Source organism: Muntiacus reevesi, chromosome 1 (assembly GCF_963930625.1).
Source record: "Muntiacus reevesi chromosome 1, mMunRee1.1, whole genome shotgun sequence".
Taxonomy (NCBI): Eukaryota; Metazoa; Chordata; class Mammalia; order Artiodactyla; family Cervidae; genus Muntiacus; species Muntiacus reevesi.
Window position 1 is genome coordinate 281,345,784 of NC_089249.1, and position 13,222 is coordinate 281,359,005.

Below are 13,222 nucleotides of genomic sequence, written 5' to 3' on the forward strand. Positions count from 1 at the left end.
TGTGACCCCATGGGCTATTGCCCACCAGGCTCCTCCACTCACGGAATTCTCCAGCCAAGAATACTGGAGTGGGTTGTCATTTCCTTCTCCAGGGGATCTTCCTGACCCAGGGATCGAACCCGGGTCTCCTGTACTGCAGGCAGACGCTTTACGGACTGAGTCGGAGGGGGAGGCAGATTGGATAATCTGCAGATCGTGTGAGCACTGTGGCTTTGTGGTGAGAGGTGGAAAGCTATTGAAAGACATCAGTGGGTGGTGAGTCTCATCATTATACTTAACAGGATAATTTGGGGTGCTGCATTGAGACTCGACTACAGAACACTAATGGTAGAAGCAGGAACACCAGACCATACGGAGTAATCCAGGCCGAGGAGGGCGGCAGCTTGGGCTCGCTAGAGCAGCAGAGGAGGAAGTGATGAGTAGCACGGAGATTCTGGATATTGCTGGAGAGTGAAGGCAGAAGTTCTTCCCCCCGACTGAATGGAGTAGATAATAAAGTAGATATGTGATACCAGTTCCCCACTCCTTAGGCCTACAAAGGCTTCCTCAAAGGTAAGCAGCGTTGTTGAATTTTTCCTAAACCTTTCACCCATTTCCACATCCAGGCAGCCAGAGAATTCCAGTTCTAAAGCCTGTTTGAATACCTTCCCCCTTTCCTCCCCACACCTACTGCTCTAGCCGCTGACTCACATTATTTCTTCCCTGAAGATTGTGATGACCTTTGAATGGGCCTTTCTGTTTCCAGTTTATTTCATCCCTAATCCGTCCTCTTCGAGGATACCATAATCACGTTTTCTGAGCGTGGAGCCAAGCATTGCTCCCCTTGTCCAGTCCTCAGCAGAGCCACACGCCTCCACAACAGCTCACAAAGGCCGTCCTCTTTCCAGCCTCCTCACCCAGGAATCCAGGCACACAGAACCTCTCGCCATTCCCTCCATCCCATCCTGTCCACATGTGTATACGCCTTCCTTTTCTCTCAGCTTGAAATTCGCTTTGCTTTAATACCAGCTTCTCTCTGGCCCACCTGCACAGGCTGGAGTAAGACTCCATCAGCTCCAGCTTTGCGTCCCCAAGGCTCTTGTTCGTGAGCACGCAGGACACCTGTGATCGCGTGATGGCTGGTGGCCTGACCGTCTCCCACGCTGCCTGTTTCATCTAATGCTTCGTATACACGGGGCTTCCCTGAGAGCTCAGCTGGTAAAGAATCCACCTGCAGGAGACCCCGGTGGATTCCTGGGTCAGGAACGTCCGCTGGAGAAGGGGTAGGCTACCCACTCCAGTGTTCTTGGAATTCCCTTGTGGCTCAACTGGTAACCAACCCACCTGTAAAGCAGGAAACCTGGGTTCAACTCCTGGGTCCGGAAGATCCCCTGGAGAAGGAAAAGGATACCCACTCCAGCATTCTGGCCTGGAGAATTCCATGGACTGTATAGTCCTTGGGGTGGAAAAGAGTTGGACACGACTGAGCGACTTTCACTTTCACTTTAGTATATAAAAGATGCTTAACGAATATCTGACAGATGTTGAAACATATGCTAAATCCAAAAATGCGTGTCATGGCTTTCCATGCTTCCCTACCCCTGAGCTTATACCCCTTTAAAATTACCTGACGGGAATATATACGCGAATAAAGCTACCACAGTCATTCAGAGGGCTGCCCCCAGGGGGAACCCTGAAAAAGTCACAGCAAACGGCCCTTTCTCATTGCTTGTCCTTTTTCATTCCCTGAAACATTTGTCAGTGTTAAAACATTACTTACTAAGCTCTCTCTCTGTCACAGCCTTGCTCTTCCCTTTTGTCCAGGGCTTATTTTCCTGCCTTCTTTGCTGGCTCCTGTTTCTCTAGTAAGAGCAGTCTCCGCATCCGCTTCCCATCCACCACTCCCCTCGGTTTCTCTGCAGACGTTAATGACTTGTAAGTCTGCGGCTGCCGCCTGACCTCTTCCCTAGTTTCCCATCCCGTATTTCCATTTCCTCTTATTACTCACGTGTCAGCGCTCACGGCACCTACTTCCTCATCATTATCTGCATTTCACCTCTCTCATCCAGTTATTCCTTTGTGTCTATTTTTAATTTCTAAAATATTGTTTATTGTCTCTTTTAATCCATCCTGTACATCCAGTAAAAATAAATGTTCCTTCAGAATTCTCTGTTCTTTCTTTTCTCAGTTCTAGAATCAGCCAATACACTTTATATGTGCAAGAGCTGCCCACCTAATTCTGTTTACTCCGTCCTCCGCTCCCCGTGCCTTCTGCCTGTGGCTAAAAGGCTGAACTTAGAGCAGTAATTTAGTAAATCCTAAATACATTCCGAAATCTCACTGACTTCATACACCCACACTCACTCATGAAGGAAATAATTAAGTGAATACATCTTTTTCCTTATTATTACCAGTGACATCAGCTCAGTTAAGTTGCTCAGCTGTGTCTGACTCTTTGTGACCCCATATGGGGACCCCATATGACCCCACAAGGCCTCCCTGTCCATCGCCAACTCCCAGAGTTTATTCAAACTCATGTCCATTGAGTCCGTGATGCCATCCAACCATCTCATCTTCTGTTGTCCCCTTCTCCCACCTTCAATCTTTCCCAGCATCAGGATCTTTGCCAATGAGTGAGTTCTTCCCATCAGGTGGCCAAGGTATTGGCGTTTCAGCTTCAGCATCAGTCCTTGCAATGAATATTCAGACTGATTTCCTTTAGGAGGGACTGGTTGGATCTCCCTGCAGATGAAACTGCAAGCGTACCCAGTAAGGCCCTCTCCATTCAGGAATTCGAGATCGTTCTCTCACCCCTCCACTCACATCTAGATCCTCCGAGTGCCGCCATTCCGCCAGAAGACAGAGAAGCCACACCACCTCTTCACCACTTTGACAGAAGAAGTGACAGGCATCACTTCCACCCAAATGTCATTGGCCAAAACTGCACCATGTAGCTTCACATAACATAAGAAAGACAGGGGAATAAGACTAGCTGCGTCCCTATGAAGAACAGAAGATGAATGCTGATATCTCCACAGCAGTCTCTGATACATTTATCTTTCTGAAATAGAACTCAGAACTTTGCCCAGGGACAAAGTCTTCCCTGAAAGAGTGAAGCCCCAGTCCTCAGCCCAAGTGTCAAGGCTTTCATGGTACAACACCACTCTTGTTTAGATAAAGGCTAAATTGCCTGAGCCCAAGCCCAGCTTCATCTGCAGGGAGATCCAACCAGTCCCTCCTAAAGGAGACCAGTCCTGAGTGTTCACTGGAAGGACTGATGCTGAAGCTGAAACTCCAATACTTTGACCACCTGATGCGAAGACCCGACTCATTAGAAAAGACCCTGATGATGGGAAGGATTGAAGGCGGGAGGAGAAGGGGATGACAGAGGATGAGATGGCTGGATGGCGTCACCAACTGGACAGGCATGAGTCTGAGTAAACTCCGAGAGTTGGTGATGGACAGGGAGGCCTGGCGTGCTGCAATTCATGGGGTCGCAAAGAGTCGGACACGACTGAGCAACTGAACTGAACTGTAGCCTGGCTATGCCATAGAGATGCTCTTCTGCCTATTTTAAGATCTGACCCCGAAGAATAAGCCTTTCTGATTTTTAGGAGACAGTTGAACTATTCAAAGCAACTATATTACTGTGTGGGGTCAGTGGCATTGTAGATGTTTTCATCTAACACCACGGGGCACTTCAGAACAAACTGCCTTGGTAAACGCCGCTAGGTAAAACACCAGTCCATTGACTATGACCTGTGACAGGGTGACTGGACCACTTCGTTTCCAGGCTCATCACCGAGGCTGTCTTGACACAGCAACATCATATAAGAAAGTTGCAGCCAGATCAGCCACGCAGTCACGTCCACTCTAAGGAAGGTGGCAGACATACTGAGATTCACACAGCCATCATTTTATCATTTCCATCAACTAAGTTTGTAAGAATGTTGTTGAGGAATTAGATCCAGATAAATCTTACCCTTACAAACCGCATGAATCTGCTTCTCTTTTTACAGAAGAACAAAAGCACAAATCCCAACTATCTGTCACTTTAAAAAAAAAAAGGAATTATATCACTGTTGGTCAAGGATATAAACATTGCAGCAGGAGACACGCCCTGGCTTGCAGATGCTGCAAACTGTCAGTGTTCTTTGCTTTACACCAGCCTCTCTTTGCAACATCCACTCTGGAATGTAGTCGAAACAATGGAAGTTGAGAGGAGATATTCTGAAGGCCAAGTGACATTCAGCCACACAATCACTCAATTGAATGAACAGAATTACAGTTTTTGCAACTGGAAGGCTGTCGCTCAAAGTGACACCTGGCCTTTTGCTCATTGGACAGTCCATGCGTGTAATGTAATAGCCCCTCCAATTGTTGGCAAGAATAGCGCAGGTGGTGGAGGCAGCTTTTGCCTGAATTCCAAAGAGCAGGAAAATTTCAGTGTCGGCTTCTGTGATTTGCATTACCAGTGGTGCCACAAGTGACAATGAAATCTCATAATCACTAAGGAGGAGATAAACAAATACATTCTTATGATTTTTAGCTCTGCAGAGGCAGTCTCTGTTACTTTTTGGTAGGAAGTGGGGAATAAGAACTAAGATGACTTCCCTAACTACACATCTAGAAGGAAATGTTATCCTAAATATTTAGACGTTTACACCTCATTAGACATGACAGAGGCCAAGATCTGTGTGTGTGTGTGTGCACACAAAATATTTGAAATCAGCCTTGCAAATAGACTTCAGTTCACTCTTAGCACGCAGTCACACCTGTTGACTACCACTAGCTTGGCAGGAAGGACATCAGAAACCAAGCAGAAAACTTTTAAAATGGAGAGCTATCAATACATCCAATACTGTTGATAGCTATTAGGGATGACAGCATTAGGTTGCTATAGTCAAATCTGGTCCGTCTAATTTGAGGTGCTCTGCAATTCAGTCTAAAACTGATATTAGCAATCAGGAAATAGAAGTGCTGGTAACAACAATAGTAATCCATTATGTTGCATTCTTCCTATGTGCCGGAGATTCTAACAAGCATTTTACAATCATGGTCATTTAATACTCTCAAAAACTCTATTAAATAAACATCACTTCTCTTTTATAGAAAGTATCTTAATCCTCAGAGAGTTGTGATTTTCCTGAGGTCGCATAACTCTTAAAAGGAGGAACTGGGACACAAAACAGGATAACATCACATACTGTACTTGTAACTCCTCTGCCAGGGATGCCACCCCACACTGAAGTCTTTATTATTCTGTTTCCAACTTTTAAAGCACTTCAATAACTTCGAGAATGGACCTGTATGTAAAAGACTAGGAAAACCAGCAACTGCATGAGCAGTAATAAATTGTCTTCAAAATTACACCAACTATTGCAACCTGAATACACCTGGTCATCCTTATGGACCTTTATACATAGTGCTGCCTTCAAAGATAGCAAATTCAATTCCAAAAATCTGGAGGAACGATAGAGATTTTAAATGCAACATTTCTTAACCCTGAAGTATGAGGGTGAGACTTCTCTGGCTATCCGGCGGTTAGGACTGTGCTTTCGATGCAGGAGCAAGGGTTCGTTCAATCCCTGGCTGGAGGACTGGGATACCACATGCCACAAAGTACAGGATGTCAGGGATAGACTATACACAGCGTTCAACAAAAGATGCTTTCTAAATATCTTACTTAGCATGTTTCTTTCTCCTCAAATGTTGCTACTAATAATCAACTCTGACACTCTGCCCCTGCACCTGATGAATAAAAATTGTCCGCAGACAAAAGCAGGACAGCATAGTTTAAAAGCTCAAGCTGAGTTGCTGAATCTTACTGTGGGATCTTAGCCTCTCTGTGCCTCAGTTTCTTCCCCTGTGAAATGCAGTAGCAATAGTATCATTATTGTATAGATTTGACAACTTAGTATGTGCAAAATTTATAACAATGTCTGACGCACGGCAGCTGCAAAATGCATGTTAGCTAGTATGTATTGTTACAGCATCTCTCTGCTTATATTCTGGCCATAGCGTTCCAGTAAAATTAGTGTAATCTCTGTATGTGAGATCTCCATATGGGAAACTCTTCCTATTCACGTTATGGAATCTCACACTTAGCTTCCTGTACTGAGATAACCTTGAGTCTTCATGGGCACCACAACCTTTCAACATATCTCCCAGAAAGTCTAGGAATGAAACTTGTCACCCTCCTGAGGTAACAGTGGTTTGTTGCAGTTTATGTCGCTGGTTGGATCATCCAAAAAGTGAGAGAGTTCAGGAAAAGCATCTACTTCTGCTTATTGACTATACCAAAGCCTTTGACTGTGTGGATAACCACAAACTGTGGAAAATTCTTAAAGAGATGGTAATACCAGACCATCTGACCTGCCTCTTGAGAAACCTGTATACAGGTCAGGAAGCAACAGTTAGAACTGGACATGGAACAACAGACTGGTTCCAAATAGGAAAAGGAGTACATTAAGGCCGTATATTGTCACCCTGCTTATTTAACTTATATACAGAGTACATCATGAGAAACGCTGGGCTGGAGGAAGCACAAGCTGGAATCAAGATTGCCAGGAGAAATATCAATAACCTCAGATGACACCACCCTTATGGCAAAAAGTGAGGAAGAACTAAAGACCCTCTTGATGAAAGTGAAAGAGGAGAGTGAAAAAGCTGGCTTAAAGCTCAACATTCAGAAAACTAAGATCATGGCATTCGCTCCCATCACTACATGGAAAATAGATGGGGAAACTGTGGAAACAGTGGCTGACTTTATTTTGGGGAGCTCCGAAATCATTGCAGATGGTGACTGCAGCCATGAAATTAAAAGACACTTGCTCCTTGGAAGAAAAGCTATGACCAGCCTAGACAACATATTAAAAAGCAGAAACATTACTTTACCAACAAAGGTCCATCTAGTGAAGGTTATGGTTTTTCCAGTGGTCATGTATGGATATGAGAGTTGGACTATAAAGAAAGCTGAACACTGAAGAATTGATGCTTTTGAACTGTGTTGTGGCAGAAAACTCCTGAAAGTCCCATGGACTGCAAGGAGATCCAACCAGTCCATCCTAAAGGAAATCTGTCTGAATATTCATTGGAAGGACTGGTGATGAAGCTGAAACTCCAATACTTTGGCTACCTGATGCGAAGAACTCACTCATTGGCAAAGGCCCTGATGCTGGGAAAGATTGAAGGTGGGAGGAGAAGGGGACGACAGAAGATGAGATGGTTGGATGGCATCACGGACTCAATGGACATGAGTTTGGGTAGACTCTGGGAGTTGGCGATGGACAGGGAGGCCTTGTGGGGTCATATGGGGTCCCCATATGGGGTCACAAAGAGTCAGACACAGCTGAGCAACTTAACTGAGCTGATGTCACTGGTAATAATAAGGAAAAAGATGTATTCACTTAATTATTTCCTTCATGGGGCTGACAGATACTGGAAGTTCTTGCTAAAGCATCAAGAGCAAAAATGAGGTCGTCTCTTTATTGTTCTTCAGTTGCTAAATTGTGTCCAGCTGTTTGCAACCCCATGGACTGCAGCATGCCAGGTTTCCCTGTCCTTCACTATCTCAAACTTACGCCCATTGAGTCGGAGATGCCATCCAACCATCTCATCCTCTATCATCCCCTTCTCCTCCTGCCCTCAATCTTTCCCAGCATCAGGGTCTTTTCAAATGAGTCAGCTCTTTGCATCAGGTGGCCAAAGTATTGGAGCTTCAGCTTCAGCATCAGTCCTTCCAACAAATATTCAGGGTGATTTCCTTTAGGATTGACTGGTTTGATTTCCTGGCAGTCTGAGATACTCTCAAGAATCTTCTCCAGCACCACAGTTTGAAAGCATCACTTCTTCAGCACTCACCCTTATTTATGGTCCAACTCTCACATCTGTACATGACTACTGGAAAAACCATAGCTTTGACTATACAGACCTTTGCTGGTGAAGTGATATCTCTGCTTTTTAACACACTGTCTAGGTTTGTCATAGCTTTTTTCCGAAGAGTAAGGGTCTTTAAATTTCATGGCTGCAGTCACCATCTGAATGATTTTGGAGCCCAAGAAAATAAAGTCTGTCACTCTTTCCATTGTTTCCCCATCTATTTCCCATGAAGTGATGGGACCGGATGCCATGACCTTTGTTTTCTGAAACTTGAGTGAAAAAGTCAGTATTTTCACTCCTCTTTCGTCTTCATCAATAGGCTCTTTAGTTCCTCCTCACTTTTTGTCATTAGGGTAGGATCATCTGAGTGCCGTAGGCTGCTGATATTTCTCCTGACAATCTTGATTCCAGCTTGTGCTTCATCCAGCCCGGCATTTCTCATGATGTATTCTGCATATAGTGAAAAAAGCAGGGTGACAATATGTAGCCTTGACATACTCCTTTCCCAGCTTGGAACCAGTCCATTGCTCCATGTCTGCTTCTAACTGTTGCTTCCTGACCTGCATGCAGGCTTCTCAGGAGGCAGGTCAGGTGGTCTGGTCTTCTCATCTCTTGAAGAATTTTCCACAGTTTATTGTGATCCACACAGTCAAAGGCTTTAACATAGTCAATGAAGCAGAAGTAGATGTTTTTCTGGAACTCTCTTCCTTTTCTATGATCCAACAGATGTTGGCAATTTGGTCTCTGGTCCCTCTGCCTTTTCTAAATCCAGCCTGTACACCTGGAAGTTCTCAGTTCATGTACCGTTGAAGCCTGGCTTGGAGGATTTTGAGCATTTCTTTGTTAGCATGTGAAATGAGCTCAATTGTATTGTTTTCCTCTATTTCTTTGCATTGTTCACTTAAAAAGAGTTTCTTATCTCTTCTTCCTATTCTTTCAAACTCTGCATTTAGGTGGGTATATCTTTCCCTTTTCCTTTGCCTTTCACTTTTCATCTTTTCTGAGCTGTTTGTAATGCCTCCTCAGATAGCCATTTTGCCTTCTTGCATTTCATTTGCTTGGGGATGGTTTTGATCACTGTCTCCTGTACAATGTTACGAACTTCTGTCCATAGTTCTTCACGCACTCTATCAGATCTAATCCCTTGAATCTATTTGTCATTTCCACTGTATAATCATAAGAGAGTTCATTTAGGTCATACATGAATGGCCTAGTGGTTTTCCTTACTTTCTTCAACTTAAGCCTGAATTTTGCAATAAGGAGCTGATAATCTGAGCCACAGTCAGCTCTTGGTCTTGTTTTTGCTGACTGTATAGAATTCTCCATCTTCGGCTACAAAGAATATAATCAGTCTGATTTTGGTTTTGACCGTCTGGTGATGTCCATGTGTAGAGTCTTCTCTTGTGTTGTTGAAAGAGGATGTTTGAAAGATCAGTGCATTCTCTTGGCAAAACTCTATTAGCCTTGCCCTGCTTCATTCTGTACTCCAAGGCCAAACTTGCCTATTATTCCAGGTGTTTCTTGACTTCCTGCTTTTGTATTCCAGTCCCTTATGGTGAAAAGAACATCTTTTTTTGGTGTTAGTTCGAGAAGGTCTTGTATTCTCTACAGAACTATTCAGCTTCAGCTTCTTCAACATTACTGGTTGGGGCATAGACTTGGATTACTGTGATATTGAATGGTTTGCCTTGGAAATTAACTGAGATCATTCCTTTGTTTTTGAGATTGCATCCAAGTACTGCATTTTGGACCTCTTTTGTTGACTGTGATGTCTTCTTCAGCCTACTGCCAATAAACCAAATGCTTCCAAAGTTTTGTTTCTTCCCCTACCCCCCACCCCCGCACTACCTATTGAATTAATGCATCAAAGAAAAGTTAACATGCTTTCATATTTTGTTACCTTTAAGAGAAATGTTAACAATATATTTTATTTTAAAAAAACAAAACAAATATACTACCTTAGGACATCTAATGTTTTTCCTAAGAAAAAATTCTTGTCTCTCTAAAAAAAGAAAACTGATTAGCATAATAAGTCTAAATTAAAATTAAGAAACTGGAATGAATTTAGTCCAGTCTGTTGCATGCCTTTTAATAGGACAAGTCATTTTATTGTCTATACACTTAATGATCACAATAGGAATATTGTTCTTACTTGCCAACTTCAAAGCACTTCATAGAACCATTTGACTTCATTCTTTGGCATTAGTGATTGGGGCATAGACTTGGATTGCTGAGATCATTCTGTTTTTGAGGCTACACCCTAGTACTGCATTTCAGATTCTTTTGTTGACTATGATGGCTACTCCATTTCTTCTAAGGGATTCTTGCCCACACTAGTAGATACAATGGTCATCTGAATTAAATTCACCCATTTTATGTAGTTCACTGATTCCTAGAATGTCAATGTTCACTCTTGCCATCTCCTATTTAACCGCTTCCAATTTACCTTGATTCATGGACCTAACGTTTCCGGTTCCTGTGCAACTGTTCTTTGCAGCACTGGACTTTCCTTTTACCACCAGACACGTCCACAACAGAGTGTCATTTCTGCTTTGGCTCAGCATCTTCATTGTTTCTGGAGCTACTTTTCTACCCTTCCCCGGTAGCATATCTCTTGCCCCCCCAAATTTCTGAGCAGCATTTGTGTGCTGAGGTCTGCAAAACTCTGAGAAATGAGTGGTTAGAGAACCAAAGCAGCTCTTCCTGTGATCACCATGGCACTCCTGAAACAGACAAGGGGCGAGTCTCTAAGCTAGTTGTAAGCAGCTTCTTCGGGGCTTTGCTGCTGTTACTTTGCAATCTGCTCGTCCCTTGCTAGGAAGACCTTATATTCTGGGAGCTTAGTGTCCGTGAAATCGGAGGATGACTATATCATTCGACCTGCCCAGATCCTGCCAGCATCTCAGGTCAAAACTTAGTTTTTTGTGTTCCTGGAGGTTTGCTAGAGTTGCTTCTTTTTCCTCCAGAAAGGATCGTAATGTCTCCTTGGTTTAGTTACAGACTCCAAAAGGTATTAATAAGTTGGCTGTAAATCCCAGCTTGGCTGTGCTTTGATTTACTGCCCCCTGGTGGATGGCCCCCAGGCCCAATTGCTTCAGTCTCTCTCTTTTTTTAGTTTAATCACTAAGTCCTGCCCAGCTCTTTTGTGACCCCATAGACTACATAGCCCGCCAGGATTCTCTGTCCACGGAATTTCCCAAGCAAGAATACTGGAGTAGATTGCCATTTCCTCCTCCAGGAGATCTTCCCGACCCAGGGACTGAACTCTCACCTCTTGCTTTGGCAGGCGGATTCCTTACCACTGAGCCACCTGGGAAGCCTCCACGCTGAGGTCTAAATATTTTCCTCTTGTTGATTCATAGCTGTCAGTTCAAAATGTGCATCTCAGCTCTTCTCTACGGCAGCTCCTGGTGAGTGTGAGTCTGTGGATCACCTAAATGCCTGGAGACTCTCAGTTAGCTTCCCTGCTCTGAGCCTGTTCATCTTTGTTCCATTTCAGTGGCACTTCTAACCACATTTAGAGACCTTTACTCCAGTCCCTGGCAGAGCACCTCCCATGAATTTCACAAGTTTCTAGGAGAGCTGGCTTCTACCCCTGGGCTCAAAGCTTGCTTAATCCCAGTCCCACAGTTGCAGCCAAGTCCTCAGAGATTTGTTCTTGTCCAGTGAGATAATGCAAACGCTTTGAATGAGCCCCAGCAGGCCGTCGCTGACATGGTCTCCCTTTCCAAGAATAACTCCAATTTCCTCATCAAGGGCGTCCATCAAGTCAAAGTTAAAAGTTGATTTTGAGCCGGTTTCTTCACCAGGGAATTTGGGGGCACTTCCTCTGTTGATGCCCAACCATTAATCTCAAACCAGCCAACGTGAGGCTACAGAGCAAAGACTGATAGCGCCAGACCCACGCCTTCCGGAAGGCTGTCTTATTGTGCATAATACGAGGAAACTGTGGCCTCCTGCACCCTGCTCCGTCCCACCTCCTGTTCCTCCCCCAGCAGCTCACCCCTCTGTGATCACTGCCCACAGCTCTAGCTGCTGGCCACTGCTCCTTAGCTTCCTGTTCTCTTATTGATGCTTACTGTCATCTTTCTCATGACCTTCTCAAGGCCTTCCAGAGGCTTTATGTTCTAGAAGATAAAAGACTGAGTCCTTCCAGTTAGCCCTTCTTCTCCTGGTCCTCTTGGCTACTCCGCTAGCATACCTTTGAATCTAAGTTCTTCCTGGGCATTATGTGTGCTGAGACATGTCAGTTCTTGTTTTTGATCTAGTTCTATTACAACATCTCTCCCAGACCTCTGCGTTTATCTTTCCCTATGATGGCTGTATTCATAAGACAAATACATACACAATAGGAGCAGCAGCATTCCATATGTCTGTGTTTTGTGAAGCCGCGTTTCAATTGAAATAACCCTGCAATCCAAGTTTCTTAGGACTCATTTCCATGTATTTCCAAAACATGGATAGTCATAGTGGAAAGTGCACTTTTAACTTAAGTACAGGGTAATGCTTTGGATGCAAAATCCCATATATAGTCCAAATATAGCCGACTCCCACTTGGATCAAATACAAAGTCTCTGTAGAGCTTTGAATTCAGTGAAACAACAATCTGGCCACAGTATTGACCTGCAGTATTATGTAGATCTGGACTGTGAATTGCTTTAATGGGTAATGTGGACAATTTACACAAAATTTCTCAGAAATTCATCTTAATTATTATTTTTTGACATGTCTTTTTCTCCCCAATTCTCCCTTTCTTGGAAATTGCCTCTTAACTATCTTCCCGTGCTCAGTTCCTGCCTGTATCTCTCCTTCCTACCCTGCCCACTGTGGCTTACCCATCTACAGCTCCCAACCTGTGAATCTCCAGACCATCTGCAGTCCCCTTGGGACAGAATCTGTCTCTGCTCAGATTGCTTTTCTCATTAAAACAGCTCTCGCGGGAATTACGTTGCACAAAAACACAAATTCTCCACCTTGTTAAACTTGCCATTTACGAACCGTAAAAATTCACCTAACCCCCAACCACTGAAATTATTCTACAAATAGAAATTATTTTCAATCACTTCCTCTGGATGACGCGTTCTTATTTTAAGCTACGAAATCAATTTAAGATGGTCCTAGATGAGGAAAATATTATAACAAATAGTTGGCAACAAGTCTACTCTATCATTGGGGGAAAAAAAATGAATGAATGCAAAAGCTATACTTAGATGAATAGACAATTTTGGAGCATAATAATTATCTTACTTAGAATGTGTATGTGGGGATATGTGTGTGTAGTTTACTAATACAGAGACTCCTTGAGTATTGATATCCACATTTTTTTTTTTGATACCCACATTTCTGTTTGTTCACTGACACA